The sequence below is a fragment of the Cryptomeria japonica genome, chromosome 3, assembly GCF_030272615.1.
Source record: "Cryptomeria japonica chromosome 3, Sugi_1.0, whole genome shotgun sequence".
Lineage (NCBI taxonomy): Eukaryota > Viridiplantae > Streptophyta > Pinopsida > Cupressales > Cupressaceae > Cryptomeria > Cryptomeria japonica.
Genome location: NC_081407.1, coordinates 410,579,525 through 410,592,978, shown reverse-complemented (window position 1 = coordinate 410,592,978; position 13,454 = coordinate 410,579,525).

The following is a 13,454-nucleotide window of genomic DNA, read 5'->3' as shown; positions in this document are numbered from 1 at the left end:
ATTTTGATTAAAATTTTGCATGACTATGAAAATGTGGCTCATCCAGCATGGTCTTCGTAGTGCTCATGCAACCCCCATTTCATAGTAGTTAATTGGAGTATCAAGGTAGAAACTTGCAAGTTAACTGCGACTCCTAGTTTCAATTCTTAAATTAGGTTAGATTTATTTCCTAGATAATAGGGCATAAAACTTCTATAAATTAAGAAGTTGGATTCATTTGTAGGGGTCCCCAAATTGATGATTTGTGGCCCACTTAGAGATTTTAGAATATTTTGCAGATTGTTAAGAAGTTGAGTTATTTTTTGTTACACATTCATTGAGATTAATATGAGAAGCGGCTTGTAGATTGCCTGATCTACGTCTATATTCTACTAAATTGTTCTGTGTAATCTGGTAATGTCTATTATTTGGAGTTAGCAACATGGTTTGATCTTTTTGTTTATCACTTTATGAATCATATTGCGCACATCAGTGGTGTATGAGAATTACTATGATAAGCCATACTATTGATGATTTTATTTCCATAAGTCTGTGAAATTGATGATTTTGCAGGTTTTTAGGAGGTTCATTGTTGAATGCTAACTTGAATAATATTTGATAATTTATTGGATTGCAGGGAACTAATTGAGTAGTGCATTAAGTCATTATTGTATTGGTTTCATTGTTATTTTTTTTGTTCCCTTTCACTCTTCGTAGTTTATTTTTCAGAGAATCTTAAATCATAAAATACAAAAAAAAGGAAGTTCAACAATTCACAACCAGCAAGATTTAGTTTTAACCAGCAGGCCCCTTAAAAAGTACAACCACATCAACCATTGGGCTTCCCATCATCGTCGTGACCCAACTATAGAGACCTTGGGGTGGTGAGTTTTCCCAAATTCATTGCTTTTCAGGAGAGGTGGTTAGTTTTCACATTGGCTACCTGACTGTTGGCGGGTGTGTCAAAAATAGTCGTCAACAGAAACTGACGCTAGAAGGAGGGATAGAATAGTTCCCTCGCTATTTAACCACATATGGTACTTACAGGAGATAGATTGATGCCCTTTACCCAACCTAACCTCAACAACAAGTAAGATGGCATTCTTACTCAACTATACGATTTTGCTTGGGACAGTACAAGAGATTATAATGATTGGTTACGAGCACGACAAGTCTTGGAAAATGAGAGACAAAAGGCTATATGTATAGAAGCAGAGGAACAAAGACAACTTAATCCTCAAGTGAACCCACAAGAAAATCCACAACCACCTCCTCAACCAAAGAATTGAGGTACTAAGTTGGATCGTATATCATCTTTCTCTCCCGAGAGATTTCACTGAGTCCTTAGGAGTAGTTCTTCACCATCTGACTTAGTAGAGTTAGGACCTGCCACTAGGAGAAAGAGGAACAAAGTTAAGAAAAAACCCTCAACAACCTCACCAGTACAGTCATCCATACTCAACGTAGAAGATCAACTGATTCCTAGTCCTCAACCTATCGCTGCACCTTTTGTGACTCAACGTCCACCGTCACCACCTTCAATGGCCTACTTTAACCAAGACATCACACCACTACGAACCATACCAGGGGGTATACATGACCTAGCTAGAAACCCAGATAAATTTTGCAGCAAATTTTATTATTTGGGGGGACGAATCACTGATGAACATATTGAAGCATTCAAAGATGCAGTCATTCGTAACCATATTGAACACCAAGATGTAGTATGTAGACTCTTCCCATATTCACTTGGGGAGAATGAATACAAATGGTACCTAACCTTACCTACAAACTCTATCACAGGCTGGGATGTCTTGGAGAAGGCTTTCATCGATCAATTTTGAGTGTACGTAGACCCCAAAACACTATAGCACCAATTCGCTTCTCTTAAGAAATCACTAAATGAGCCATTAACAACTTTTAATACTAGCTTCCAAAAGGCATTCAAGAGGATACAAGCTCCTTACCAAGTAGTGCCTAATGTAGCCATCAACTCATATCTAAGAGCTATCGATCCTTGGAATGCTATGTTTATTAAGAAGAGTGTTCCCCAAGATCAAAGGGACACTTTGGCAAAACTCTTTGCGCTAGCAATTAGTATGAACCATGAGTTGAATCAAACCCTAGGAGGGATCGGATATAATCTACCTATAGGGGTGAATCAAGGAAACTACAATCAAATCCCAGGCATACCCTCGCCTCTACCTATAGGTGCCCCAATGATGAACCCAGTGCCAATCTATGCACCCCAACTTCAGGCGAATCAACAGTTTGCTGCCCAAGCTTCGAATTGGCAAAATAATACCAATACCACCCCCACTCAAATGCAATATATTGGTCAAGCACAAGGGGAAGTCAACAATTGGGTAATACTAACTCAGCAAACCAACCTCCAACCACGACGCCTGAGAATCAAGGATCTCATATATCTGTTGAAGTAGAATCCTTAAAGAAAATGATCTCACAGGTTACTTCAGACTTGAGCCAGCTAAAAATTAATCCTCCAAGAGGGTATAATCAATCCCAACCATATAATAATCAGTGGAACTACAATAACCAGAACCAAAATCAAAGGTATAACAATAAACCTTATAATAGGCAGTGGAACACAGGTCCAAATAATGGAGGGGTGAACCATGATCACCCTGACGCACGAGAACCCAAACCACACATAAAGTGTTAACCTTGTGGATATGAATTTGCTAACAAATTGGTGTAGGTTTCTTGATAAGGTTAATACTGCCATGTTGGTCGATACCTTCCTATGCAAGGAATTTTAGGTTGAAGGTGAAGGTGAACCATGTGTCTACAATGCTCAAGCCTTAAAGACCAGAAACAACTACAATCTTAGGAGTCAAGGCAAAGCTCCATTAACAGAGCCACCTCCCCTGATGGGTGGGTTTGTACCTCTTGATGTGAATGCAAGCAACAATCCTCACCCTCCTCAGGATTTTCAAGGAGCACACCCTAGAAAATCTCAAGGACAAGACTATGTTTTGAAAGGATCATTTGACATTACTAAGGAGATGGAGAGGACTACCACCACTATGTCTCTGATGGAAGTACTGAGATATTGCCTTGAACGGAAGAGGGCTCTCCTTAGAAAGTTGGAACTATTAGAGTCACAGAGCAATGAGGTTAAGATGGCTGACCTTAATGAAGTCAACGCTAACGTCAGCAGTGATGCAATAGAAAATCCACGATTTTTACTGAGTTTGAGGATATGTGGAAATAATTTACACAACTGTTTGGTAGATTCAGGGGCTTCAAGAAACGTAATGCCCTACTCTATATGTCAAAAGCTCGGACTTAAACCGGTATGTGCAAATAGTAAGGTGGTAAAAATAGACAAAACTAAGGTTAACGTAATCAGAGAATTAAAAGATGTATACATCCAATTAGGTGCAGATCCCCGAATATCCTGTTATATTGACATTCAAGTAGTGGATATTCTGGAAGTATATGGGATGCTCCTTAGTAGGGATTGGTCAAAGACTTTGGGAGAATATTTCTCGACTTGTTTTACATACCTGTGGCTTCCATGGAAGGGGGTAAGTAACCAGATCTGAATCGATAGTGAACCTAAGTTGAAAAAATTGGTAAGGGATTATGGTGCTCCCAATGAGGTGGTGTTTGCTGAAATGAGTCCAGGAGTTTACAAGGTCAATGAGATTCTCACTTTCTTTGCACTGGCTCCTCTCCAATTATTTCGAGCAGACATGACTGCATATAAAGGGTGAGTCAAAGGTTTCGCTATAGCAGTACAACAAGGAATGTGTTTGTTGGGGGATACTATGAAGATACAAGATTTTTTGCTTCCAAAATGGTGTCAGATACATCATGAGGAGCACTCAGAGATGTCATGTATCCCATGTCAGAATGAGATTACGAAGTTGATGAGTCTGGTTCCATACAAAGAAGATGATCATACCATCACTATGGAAGAAGTTCAAAGTCTAAGTTGTGAAGGATTAGAGCCCCAAACAATAGATTCTATAAGTAAGAATACCCTACCTAAATAATACAACCAGGAGATTCTTGCAGTTGAGATTGTCAAACATGAGAAGGAAGATATTCCTCTTGAGCAAGAGAAAGAAGAATCACAATCTCAACTTCAACCTCAATTGGAACAGGTTGTTCCTAACACCACTGAAGTGTTCATGCAACCAAAAATTGAACAACCTCAATTGTCACAAGACCTCAAGTCGGAGAAGCAGCAATCGTCTCCGAAAGCTAGTCTAATCACTGACCCTAAGCTAAAAAATGTAAAGAGACCAAAAGATGAAATATGGTTTTTAAAGTTTGATGGGTCAAGATCTAAGCAAGGTAGTGGAGCAAACATAGAGTTAATGAACCCAAAAGAGAAAACCCTTTTAGCTTCTTACAGAATCCAATTCCCTTGTACTAATAACATGACGGAGTACGAGGCTTTATTTAGAGGATTACTTTTTGCTCATAAGAAGGGAGCAAAGTGTTTGAAGGTGCAAGGAGATTCTGAGCTGGTGGTCAAATAAGTGCAAAGCCAATATGCGTGTCATGATAAAAGGCTAGCAATGTATAGGAATAAAGTATGGGATTTGATTGAAGATTTTGATGCTTTCAACATTCAGTTGGTACCCAAGAAAGTAAACGAAATACCTGATGCATTGGTCATAGCTGCCAGTACATTAGAACTAGTAAGCCAATCCCCTTTGAAGAAGTTTTATGTAGAATTAATCTCCATACCTGTTGTACCTGATAATATCAAACACTTTCAAGTTTTCTGGGATGATGCCCACATTCTAGCCTTTCTTGCCAATTCAAGGGCTTTTGAAGAGCAAATTATTGATGAGGAAGATAAATTGGATGATCTTAATGTCAAAAGTAATGCTGATATTTTGGATTTACCAACTAATGTTATTCGTAAAGGGATGGTCACCTTAGAGAGACTTTTTGATTTTGACCCTATAGTTAAGGAGAGATTAACAACGGATTCAGATGCCACAAAGTACGAGCCACATAATATTGGTCTAGAAGGACAAGAGAGGATTGTCTATATTGGGAAGATTTGCACTCAAAATGAAAGAGAAATTTTTTTACAAATCTTGAAAAAGTTCATCGATGTAATAGCATGGGGGTATGAATATTTAAAGACATTCAATACAACGATCATCACCCATGTGATCCCCATAAAACCTAACATAAAGTCATTCCGGCAAAAGCAACGGTTGATCAATTCACTAATAGAACCCTTGATTTTCAAGGAAGTACAAAAGTTGCTCTCCGCCAAGATTATTTTTCTGGTACAACATTCTACTTGGGTTGTTAATTTGGTACCAGTACAAAAAAAGAATGGAGAAATACGGCTTTGTGTGGACTTTCATAATCTCAACAAAGCCTCCGAGAAAGATAATTACCCGCTTCCTTCTTTGGATGAAGTACTAAAAATAGTAAATGGTTCACAAATGATGTCATTCTTAGATGGTTATTCTCGATATAACCAAGTATTGATGAACTATGAGGATCGTATGATGACAATTTTTACAATGAAGTGGGGAACGTATGCGTACAAAAGAATGCCATTCAGGTTGATTAATGTTGGGGCGACCTTCCAACGAGCGATGGATACGGCTTTTAAGGAACAGATTGGAAAATGCATTATTATCTATATGGACAACTTGATGATATTTTCCAAGGTCAAAGAAGACCACCCAAACCACCTCCAAAAGGTATTGGAAAGATGTCGGAGATATGGGATTTCCCTCAACCCCAAAAAATGTGTATTTGGAGTTGCTGAAGGAAAGCTACTTGGCCACGTAATCTCTAAGAGGGGGATATCTATAAACCCAGGTCGGGTAGAAGCATTATTGAAGTTACAAATGCTCGACAGTAAAAGGACATGAGATCTTTCTTTGGGAAGATCAATTTTGTCAGAAATTTTATTATTGGGTTTGCAAAGATAGTCAAGTCGTTGAATGAAATGATGAAGAAGGATGCTAAGGTCGAATGGACAACTGAAGCAAAAGAGGCTTTCGCCCAGATCAAGAAATCCATCACCGAAGCTCCCATGTTGACCAGTCCTGACTACACTCTACCTTTTTACATATATTCTTTTGCTTCATTACACTCAGGAGCAGTCGTCTTGACGTAGAGGCAAGTAGGGGATGAGAAACCCATTGCATTTATGATCTCCCCTTTCAAAAGTGTTGAGGTTAGATATTCTACTCTTGAAAAAGAGGCTTTTGTGTTGGTGAGAGCAGTCAATAAATTCAGGCATTATATCCTAAGGAGTAAAATTTATGCGATTGTCCCTGATCAAGCGGTGAAGTCACTACTCATGCAGTCCAAGTTGGGAGAACATCGAGGGAAATGGATGGCAATATTGCAAGAATTTGATCTAGAGATGCATCCAATGAAGTTGGTCTGAGGCCAAGGATTGTCTCAGGCTATGGCGACTGACATCCGTCAAATCCAGTGCCAACGGTATACATTGGAGTCATTCACTCAGGACCCCTAGTACACATATTTGGTATTTATATTGTTGAATAATAGGTGTCCTGAGGGGTTGACAACCATGCAAAGATGAGCATTAAGGCTCAAAAGTGCCAATTATATGATCAAGGATTTAACACTTTATAGAAAGAATTATGAAGGTATTTACCTTCGGTGTCTTGACCATCAAGAATCTCGTAATATGATTGAGGAATTTCATGGGAAATATGGTACAAGTCATGGGTCAGTGAATGCCACTGCACATCAAATCTTGAAGGCTGGATATTACTGGCCTAGCATATTTAAGGATAATCATGAGCATGTTTGTCACTGTCATACGTGCCAAACTATAGCCTCCAGAGAAAGAAATCCCACCATGCCTCTCCAACCAGTGTTCGAGGTAAGACCTTTCACCCAATGGGCACTGGATTTTGTAGGTGTTATTAATCCTAACTCATCTACAGGACATAAGTTTATTCTTACTGCGATGGATTATTGCACCCAGTGGACAGAAGCCATTGTGTGTTGGAATGCTACTGCTGAGGTAGTCTTGAAATTTATTGAAGAGCATGTCGTCACCAGGTTTGGTATGTTGTTTGCTTTGGTATGTGACAATGGCCTTGCTTTTACTTCTGCACAGTTGATGCAATGGTCATATGAATACAAAGTGATATTGAAATTTTCATCCAACTACTACCCGCAAGGTAATGGGGTAGTTGAATCTATGAACAAGAACATCCTAGATGTCATTAAGAAGCTACTTGAGAAAAATCCCAGGGATTGGCATAATCAGTTGAGATATGTCTTATGGGTTGATCGAACCAGAGTAAAAGCCACCTTGGGAGCTTCTCCATATTACCTTGTCTATGGCCAGACCCCTGTCTTCCCAATCAACTTACAAATTTCAGTCCTCCAATTAATGAAATAACTTGACATTGAGGATCAGGTAGAGGTTCGTCTCTTAAATTTATTAAGACTTTATGAAAAAGGATTAATACTCTACAACACTTTGCCAAGCACCAAGCCGTTGTTAAGTGATGGTTTGATAAAAGGGCTAAGGTGAAAGCTTTTTCGGATCTCTGACCTAGTCCTGTTATGGGACAAGGCCAAGGAGAAGATAGGTGATAACCACAAGTTTGAAAGGTTGTGGTTAGGTGCTTACCAAATAGCCAAAATTTTAGGCAAAAACACCTTTAGGTTAAGCTCTTTGACTGGAGAACTTGTACCATTGCCCGTCAATGGTCAGTTAATTCCTCAAACATTATTTTGATTAATCCTCAGTGAAGCTTGACCTATTGTATATAGTAGATTAGTTGTTTCTTTTGTTTTTCTTCGTTGTTCTTTGGGTTTTTTGTTTGTTTGTTGTTTTTGTTTTGCTGCATGCTTGTTTCCCTTTTGTTTTGTTTGTTTTGCTTGTTTGTTTGTTTGATCATTTTGTTTGTCTGTTATGTCGGGATATACATATTTTGTTCTCAAAGATTCTAAAAGGAAGGTATCCTTTGCATAACATGTTACCAAATTCTAAGAGACTTTGACTCTCTGCTATTTAGGACTTCATTGTCATTTGGTTAGTTTTGAAACTTTTGTCTATAGTCGTTCAAAGTGGTATATAATCATTTAAATATGATTTGAGTTTTTGACTTTCAATTAGAAAAGGCTAGCTTGATAAACTCAACACTAACGTCACATTAAGATACATCAGAAATTTTTGTAAGATATCGAATAAACTAGTTTTCAAGTGAAAAATCCAAAGTCAGGATGTTTCACGTTATCCACAATGGTTCCCAACCCAGTAATCAAACTTCAATGTTTGATAAGTTGCTTTAAAGGTTATTTAAGGAAATAAGTCATTCTATGTTTTATAATGTTTTCAAAAAAGAGAGAGAGAGAAAGAAATAATCCTCTTAAAGCAACTAAAATGGGTGTCTCAAGTAACCTCCACCAGGGCTATGGACGCCCGGCTGGTAGTGGAGCACTGCTTGACAGAAACCAAAGGTATCTCTGTCGAGGCTATAGACGCTTGGCTGGTAGTGGAGCACTTCTTGATGGGAACTAGAGGTATGTCTGGCTAGCAGCAGAGCTATGCCCAAGATAACATTGCACGGAACACATTGGTTGGCTTCACCTACATAGCTTGCACCAAGTTTCCTCTGATTATCTGCATTATTGAAATGATAGAATAATAAATCATGCGCACACACTTAAGAGTTAATCTTGTCCAGTTCTCGACTTGGTTGTGTGTTCATTGGTTCACTCATCTTTTTCTCTTATACATCCTTTTGAATGATAATAGCCTTAGGTGTCGGGTTAACCAGAGATTCTGAAATTCTAAATTGCCTAGAGTCATTTTTCCCAGATAGTCGCCATTTGTTATGCCTTGCATATCCATTCCCCATTAGTTTCCTTGTGTTAAAATATGGGTCCCCTTTTGTTTCTCGCTTTTGCTTTGTTCTTTTCCTTTTTGTTCTTACCTCGGAACTCCAGAACCCTAGAGTCCCGAGGTTGGTCTCCTTCTTTGAGTTTTTTGTGTGTGAGCTTCTTTACCTCGGAACTTCGGAGTTTCGGAATCCTGAGGTGTATCTTTTGATTGCAAGTTCTTTACCCCAAACCCCTAAAGTCTCGTGGTATATGTGTAAGTTCTTTACCTCGTAACTCCAGAGTCCCGAGGTATGTGTGTCTGAGCCACCTCGGAACTCTGGAGTCCCAGAGTCCCGAAGTGGATCCTAGTTTTCTTGCCTTCCTACCCGGAACCCCGGATCCCCGGAGTCCCGGGGTAGGATGTTTTGTTTGGTGTTTTGTTTGTTGAGCTCGGAACCTCGGGACCCTCGAGTCCCGAGGTCCAGTTTAAGTCGCTCGTACGAACAAGTTTTGGGAGGGGTATAAAAAGGGATGATTAACTTTTAAAATTCATTTGTGCATTCAAAGCTCCTTCTTCCTTGCCTCCTAGTCGCGAGCTTCCGAACTGTCGAGCTTCCTTTCTCGTTCTTGGGCATTTTGATCCACCAGGTAGGTGATTTTTTTTCCCTTTTGGTTTTTTCTAGGTTAGATTTTCTTTCCTTGTCATTTTTTTCTTTGTTTTTGTTTTCTCTTCTTTCTCATTTTTTTTTGTATTTTTTGTGTGTCATACGTGCCCTAGTTTTCCAACCCCGGAGTTCCGAGTGGTTTGCGTTTCCTTACCCCGGAACCCTGGATTTTTGGGTAGGTTTCCTTTTCCAAACCCCGGAACCTCAGAGTTCCAGGATTTGTTGAAACTTTCCTATCATTAACTTTGGCACCCCGGAGTTTCATATTATTTCCTTGCCAGGAGGTTCTACCACTTACCCCGAAACCCTGGAGTTCCGATGTCTACCTTTTATAAATATTTTTGCTAAGCCCCTATTGGTTATTAGGCTTTGTACCATGGGATCTCAAGATGAGCTTAAACTCCTTACCCCGGAACCCCGGACTTCCGGATTCAAGGCCTATCTACCCAACCCAGAACCCCAGAGTTTTGGACTGCATCCATGAGTACCAACCTCAAAACCCTGGAGTTCCGGACCTTGTTTTAAAAGGAGAAAAAAACTCCCTACTCCGAAGTCCCAGAGTCCCGAAGTAAAGAAACTTTTTATGTTTTTTTAATAAATAAATGATCCTCGTTTTCTTCTCGCAGGTTCGGGTACTTAGATGGACTCAGCTTCTAGAAAAAGAAGCAAAGATATTGACAAACTTCCTGCTACCATGAAGTACCACTATCAAGGACAAGTCTACTCTTCAAAGTTGGATGATCAGATCAAATGGGTTACTGACATAGAGATTGGCCATATTAAAATTGAAGATATCATAACCCAGTTAAATAAGCCCAAACTAGAGGCCCTACGCAGGAGAATCAAAAGATCAAGCTTAGTGGAGACAACTATTTTTACACAATCAGTGCAAGCACCAAAATTTATAATGACAATTGCTGAGTTCTACAACTCGGACACTAGAAAGTGTACTGATGCATGGGGAATGATAGTTATAGACTTGTCTCCCAACATGTTGGGGCTCGTGTTTGGTATCCCGACCAGAGAAGAGATATTCCTTTTAACTGAAGAGGAGGCCTTGAAGGCATGGATTGACAAACTTGCAGCAAATAAAAGGCACATGAATGAAAATTGGCTAGAAGAAGAGAGGAAAACAGGTCTTAAGGCAACAAAGATCTTGAGGGCGGACTTCAAGGAGCCCCAAAGAGACTTGATTATTATGCTAAGCAGGGCCTTTGGCAAGCCTGATTGTAAGCATTTCCATCCATGGATGTTCCAGTTTATGACCACTATCCTAATTGGAAAACAATATTTTGATTGGCAGCAGATCCTCTCTGACAACATTTGCAAACAAATGAAGGAAGTCCGCTAGACTCAAAAGTTCTTTTTCACATCTTATGTCATCTGGTTGGCTTCCAGAGCTAGAAAGTTTCCTGGACTACAAGTAGAGGGTGAGTTAGGAGATGAGGAAGGACAGAAGAAGGTATGGGAATATTATTCCCAACTCATCTTAGCCAATGCAAAGGCTCATTTCAAAAGAATCAATGATGCCTTCATTTTTCTAGTAATAATTAAATTGACAGGAGATACAGGATATCGAATTAGCCTGGAGGCCATGGCTATTATCCGAGAGTGGGCATGTTTCTTTATCCAGAACCCACGCTCTACTTGCATTAGGGTCGGCGAATTTGAAGGGAACCCAATGTTGCTTCCTAGATACTGCAATGACAGAGTAATCTCATTGGAACATGTAAGGCAACTATTAGGCCTCCAATCTCTCTTATCTTCAAAACATAAAATAGGCATTGATTTTTCAGTATCTATTGGATACTTCTCATGTTCGAAGATACAGGTTACAAAGCTAGCAGAGTCAGAGCTTCAAGATTTGAATTTGAAAGAGTATGATTATGCTAGGGAATTTTATGATCCCTACGGGAAGCTCAAACAAGCTATGCCTAAGGCATATGAGGGACACAGGCCGAAACTGGAGGATCTTTGGGCCAACCTCCAGAACATTTTTGAGGTTAGAGAGAAGAACTATAACATGTTATCTTTTCCACAGATAAGAGATTTTGAAATTGAGACCGATCTCCCTAAAGACCTCAAGGATGATGGAGACCTGCTCGATGCGGCTTATAAAGGATTAGAAATTGATAAGAAGCCCCTCTCCCCATTAAGGTGGTCTGCAAATGAGGATGTGAATATTGAAAAGGTTTCACAAGTGCTCATCAATAGGACCAAGAAATGGTTAAGCTAGAGGGTAAGGCCTAGTGTCTCAAAGGTGAAACAGAAGGAGGCCACTTTAGGGGTACCCCAGTCAAGGGGTTACAAGGAGTATGCTTGGAAGACGAGGTCAAGCTTGAGACAAAATACGTCCACCGATCCTGATGAGGGGGAGAAACCTCAAGAAAGCATTGAGGACTTAATGAATAAACTCCAAGAAAAGATGAAGGAGTTTGAGTTGTTGAAGAAGGAAGTAGACCTTGGAGTGACCGATGGATTAGGAGCAGTACCATTAGCTAAAGTCCTCCCACCAAGGACAGCTATAGGGCAGACTGCAGGAGAGGGTACCCAAGAGCAAGAAAAAGAAATAGAAATTACTGAGGATATACCTACTCAACCACATTCAACAGATGCCACATGGGATCCAAGTACCAACGCCCCTGCACCGCCACTAGTTAATATACCCGCAGGGCAGCCTGGAATGCAAGGCTTTCGGTCTACTACTGAAGGAATAAAAACTAGGAACATTGAATCTGATTCAGATCATGAAGAAGAGGATCTTGAGCAACATCGGTGGCTAGAAGGCAAGAAAGAAGGGGATGAGGCAGAGAACCTATTGAATGAAAGACTAGTTCTAACCCCTCAAGATCAAGAGGACTCCTCAAGGATATAGCAGTCAGGCAAGGTGAAATAGAGGTAGGTGAGGAAGAGATGAAATTTAATGAAGAGGTCAGTGGTAAACTGGGAGAGTTACATAAGAAACAGGCTCTCCAAACCAATCTAGCCCACCAAGTTACCTCACCTCAAGATCCCAGGCAAACAGAGGAAGAGGAAAGAGATGAAGCAGTGGAGCAAGTGGAGGTCCATGTTATAACTACAAACATAGTGTCACATCAAGGTGACAAGGATGAAGATATACCGCAATGGCTCAAGTTCATTTTTGAGAAGAAAAAGAAAAAAGAAGAGCTTCCCAAGGTCACTTTACAACAAGTAATCACCGAGGAGCCACCAAAGGCTAAGAAGCTAAAAATCATTCATCATTTATCAAAAATGGGCTTCGGTGAAGTGATTGTAGATGTGGCAGTTCTACTCCAAGCTGAGGGACAAGCTTCCCCCAAGTATCAAATATCCCAGGTAAATTTGTGTAAACCAACCAAGTGGGGAGAGCTAGATACTTTGGATCTAGCCACAAGTGTTGTCAGGGGGCGTGTTGAAAAAGAACATACTTCAAACATGGAGCTCAAAGAACAACTAGGGCAATACAAGCAGCTCCTGATTGTGATGAGAAAACCTCTAGACTCTCGTAGGGCCGGTGACCTACCTTCGACCTCCTCACTGCCAGAGGAAGAAGTGAAGGCACTAGTGGAGGTGAGACGAGTGGCCCCTATAGCCAATTCATGGACCCAAATAAATGCAACTAAGATTAGATTATTTTTGCAGGATACTATGAAGATATACCAGAGGGTAGTACAAGTAGGTGGAGCTTTAGCTTCTTGTGCTACGCAATGGGAACGAAAGCTAAGCATTTTCAATAAGCAGTTCTGAATTTTGAATAAAGTATTGTGGTTAGGGGAAGAGACAATAATGGAGGAAGACCTTTTAGGAGGGGACAGTTATGAAAACTTGTAGTCCTATGTGTATATTTTGGAGCTAAAGATTGAAATGTTTCAGTAGTATATGAAGGATATGGCAGAGATTCGATTCACTCTCCTCAGAGAAATTTTGTCATATGAGAATTTTGTAAAACATATGCTTGGAGCCTTTGGTTTAAGATTAACT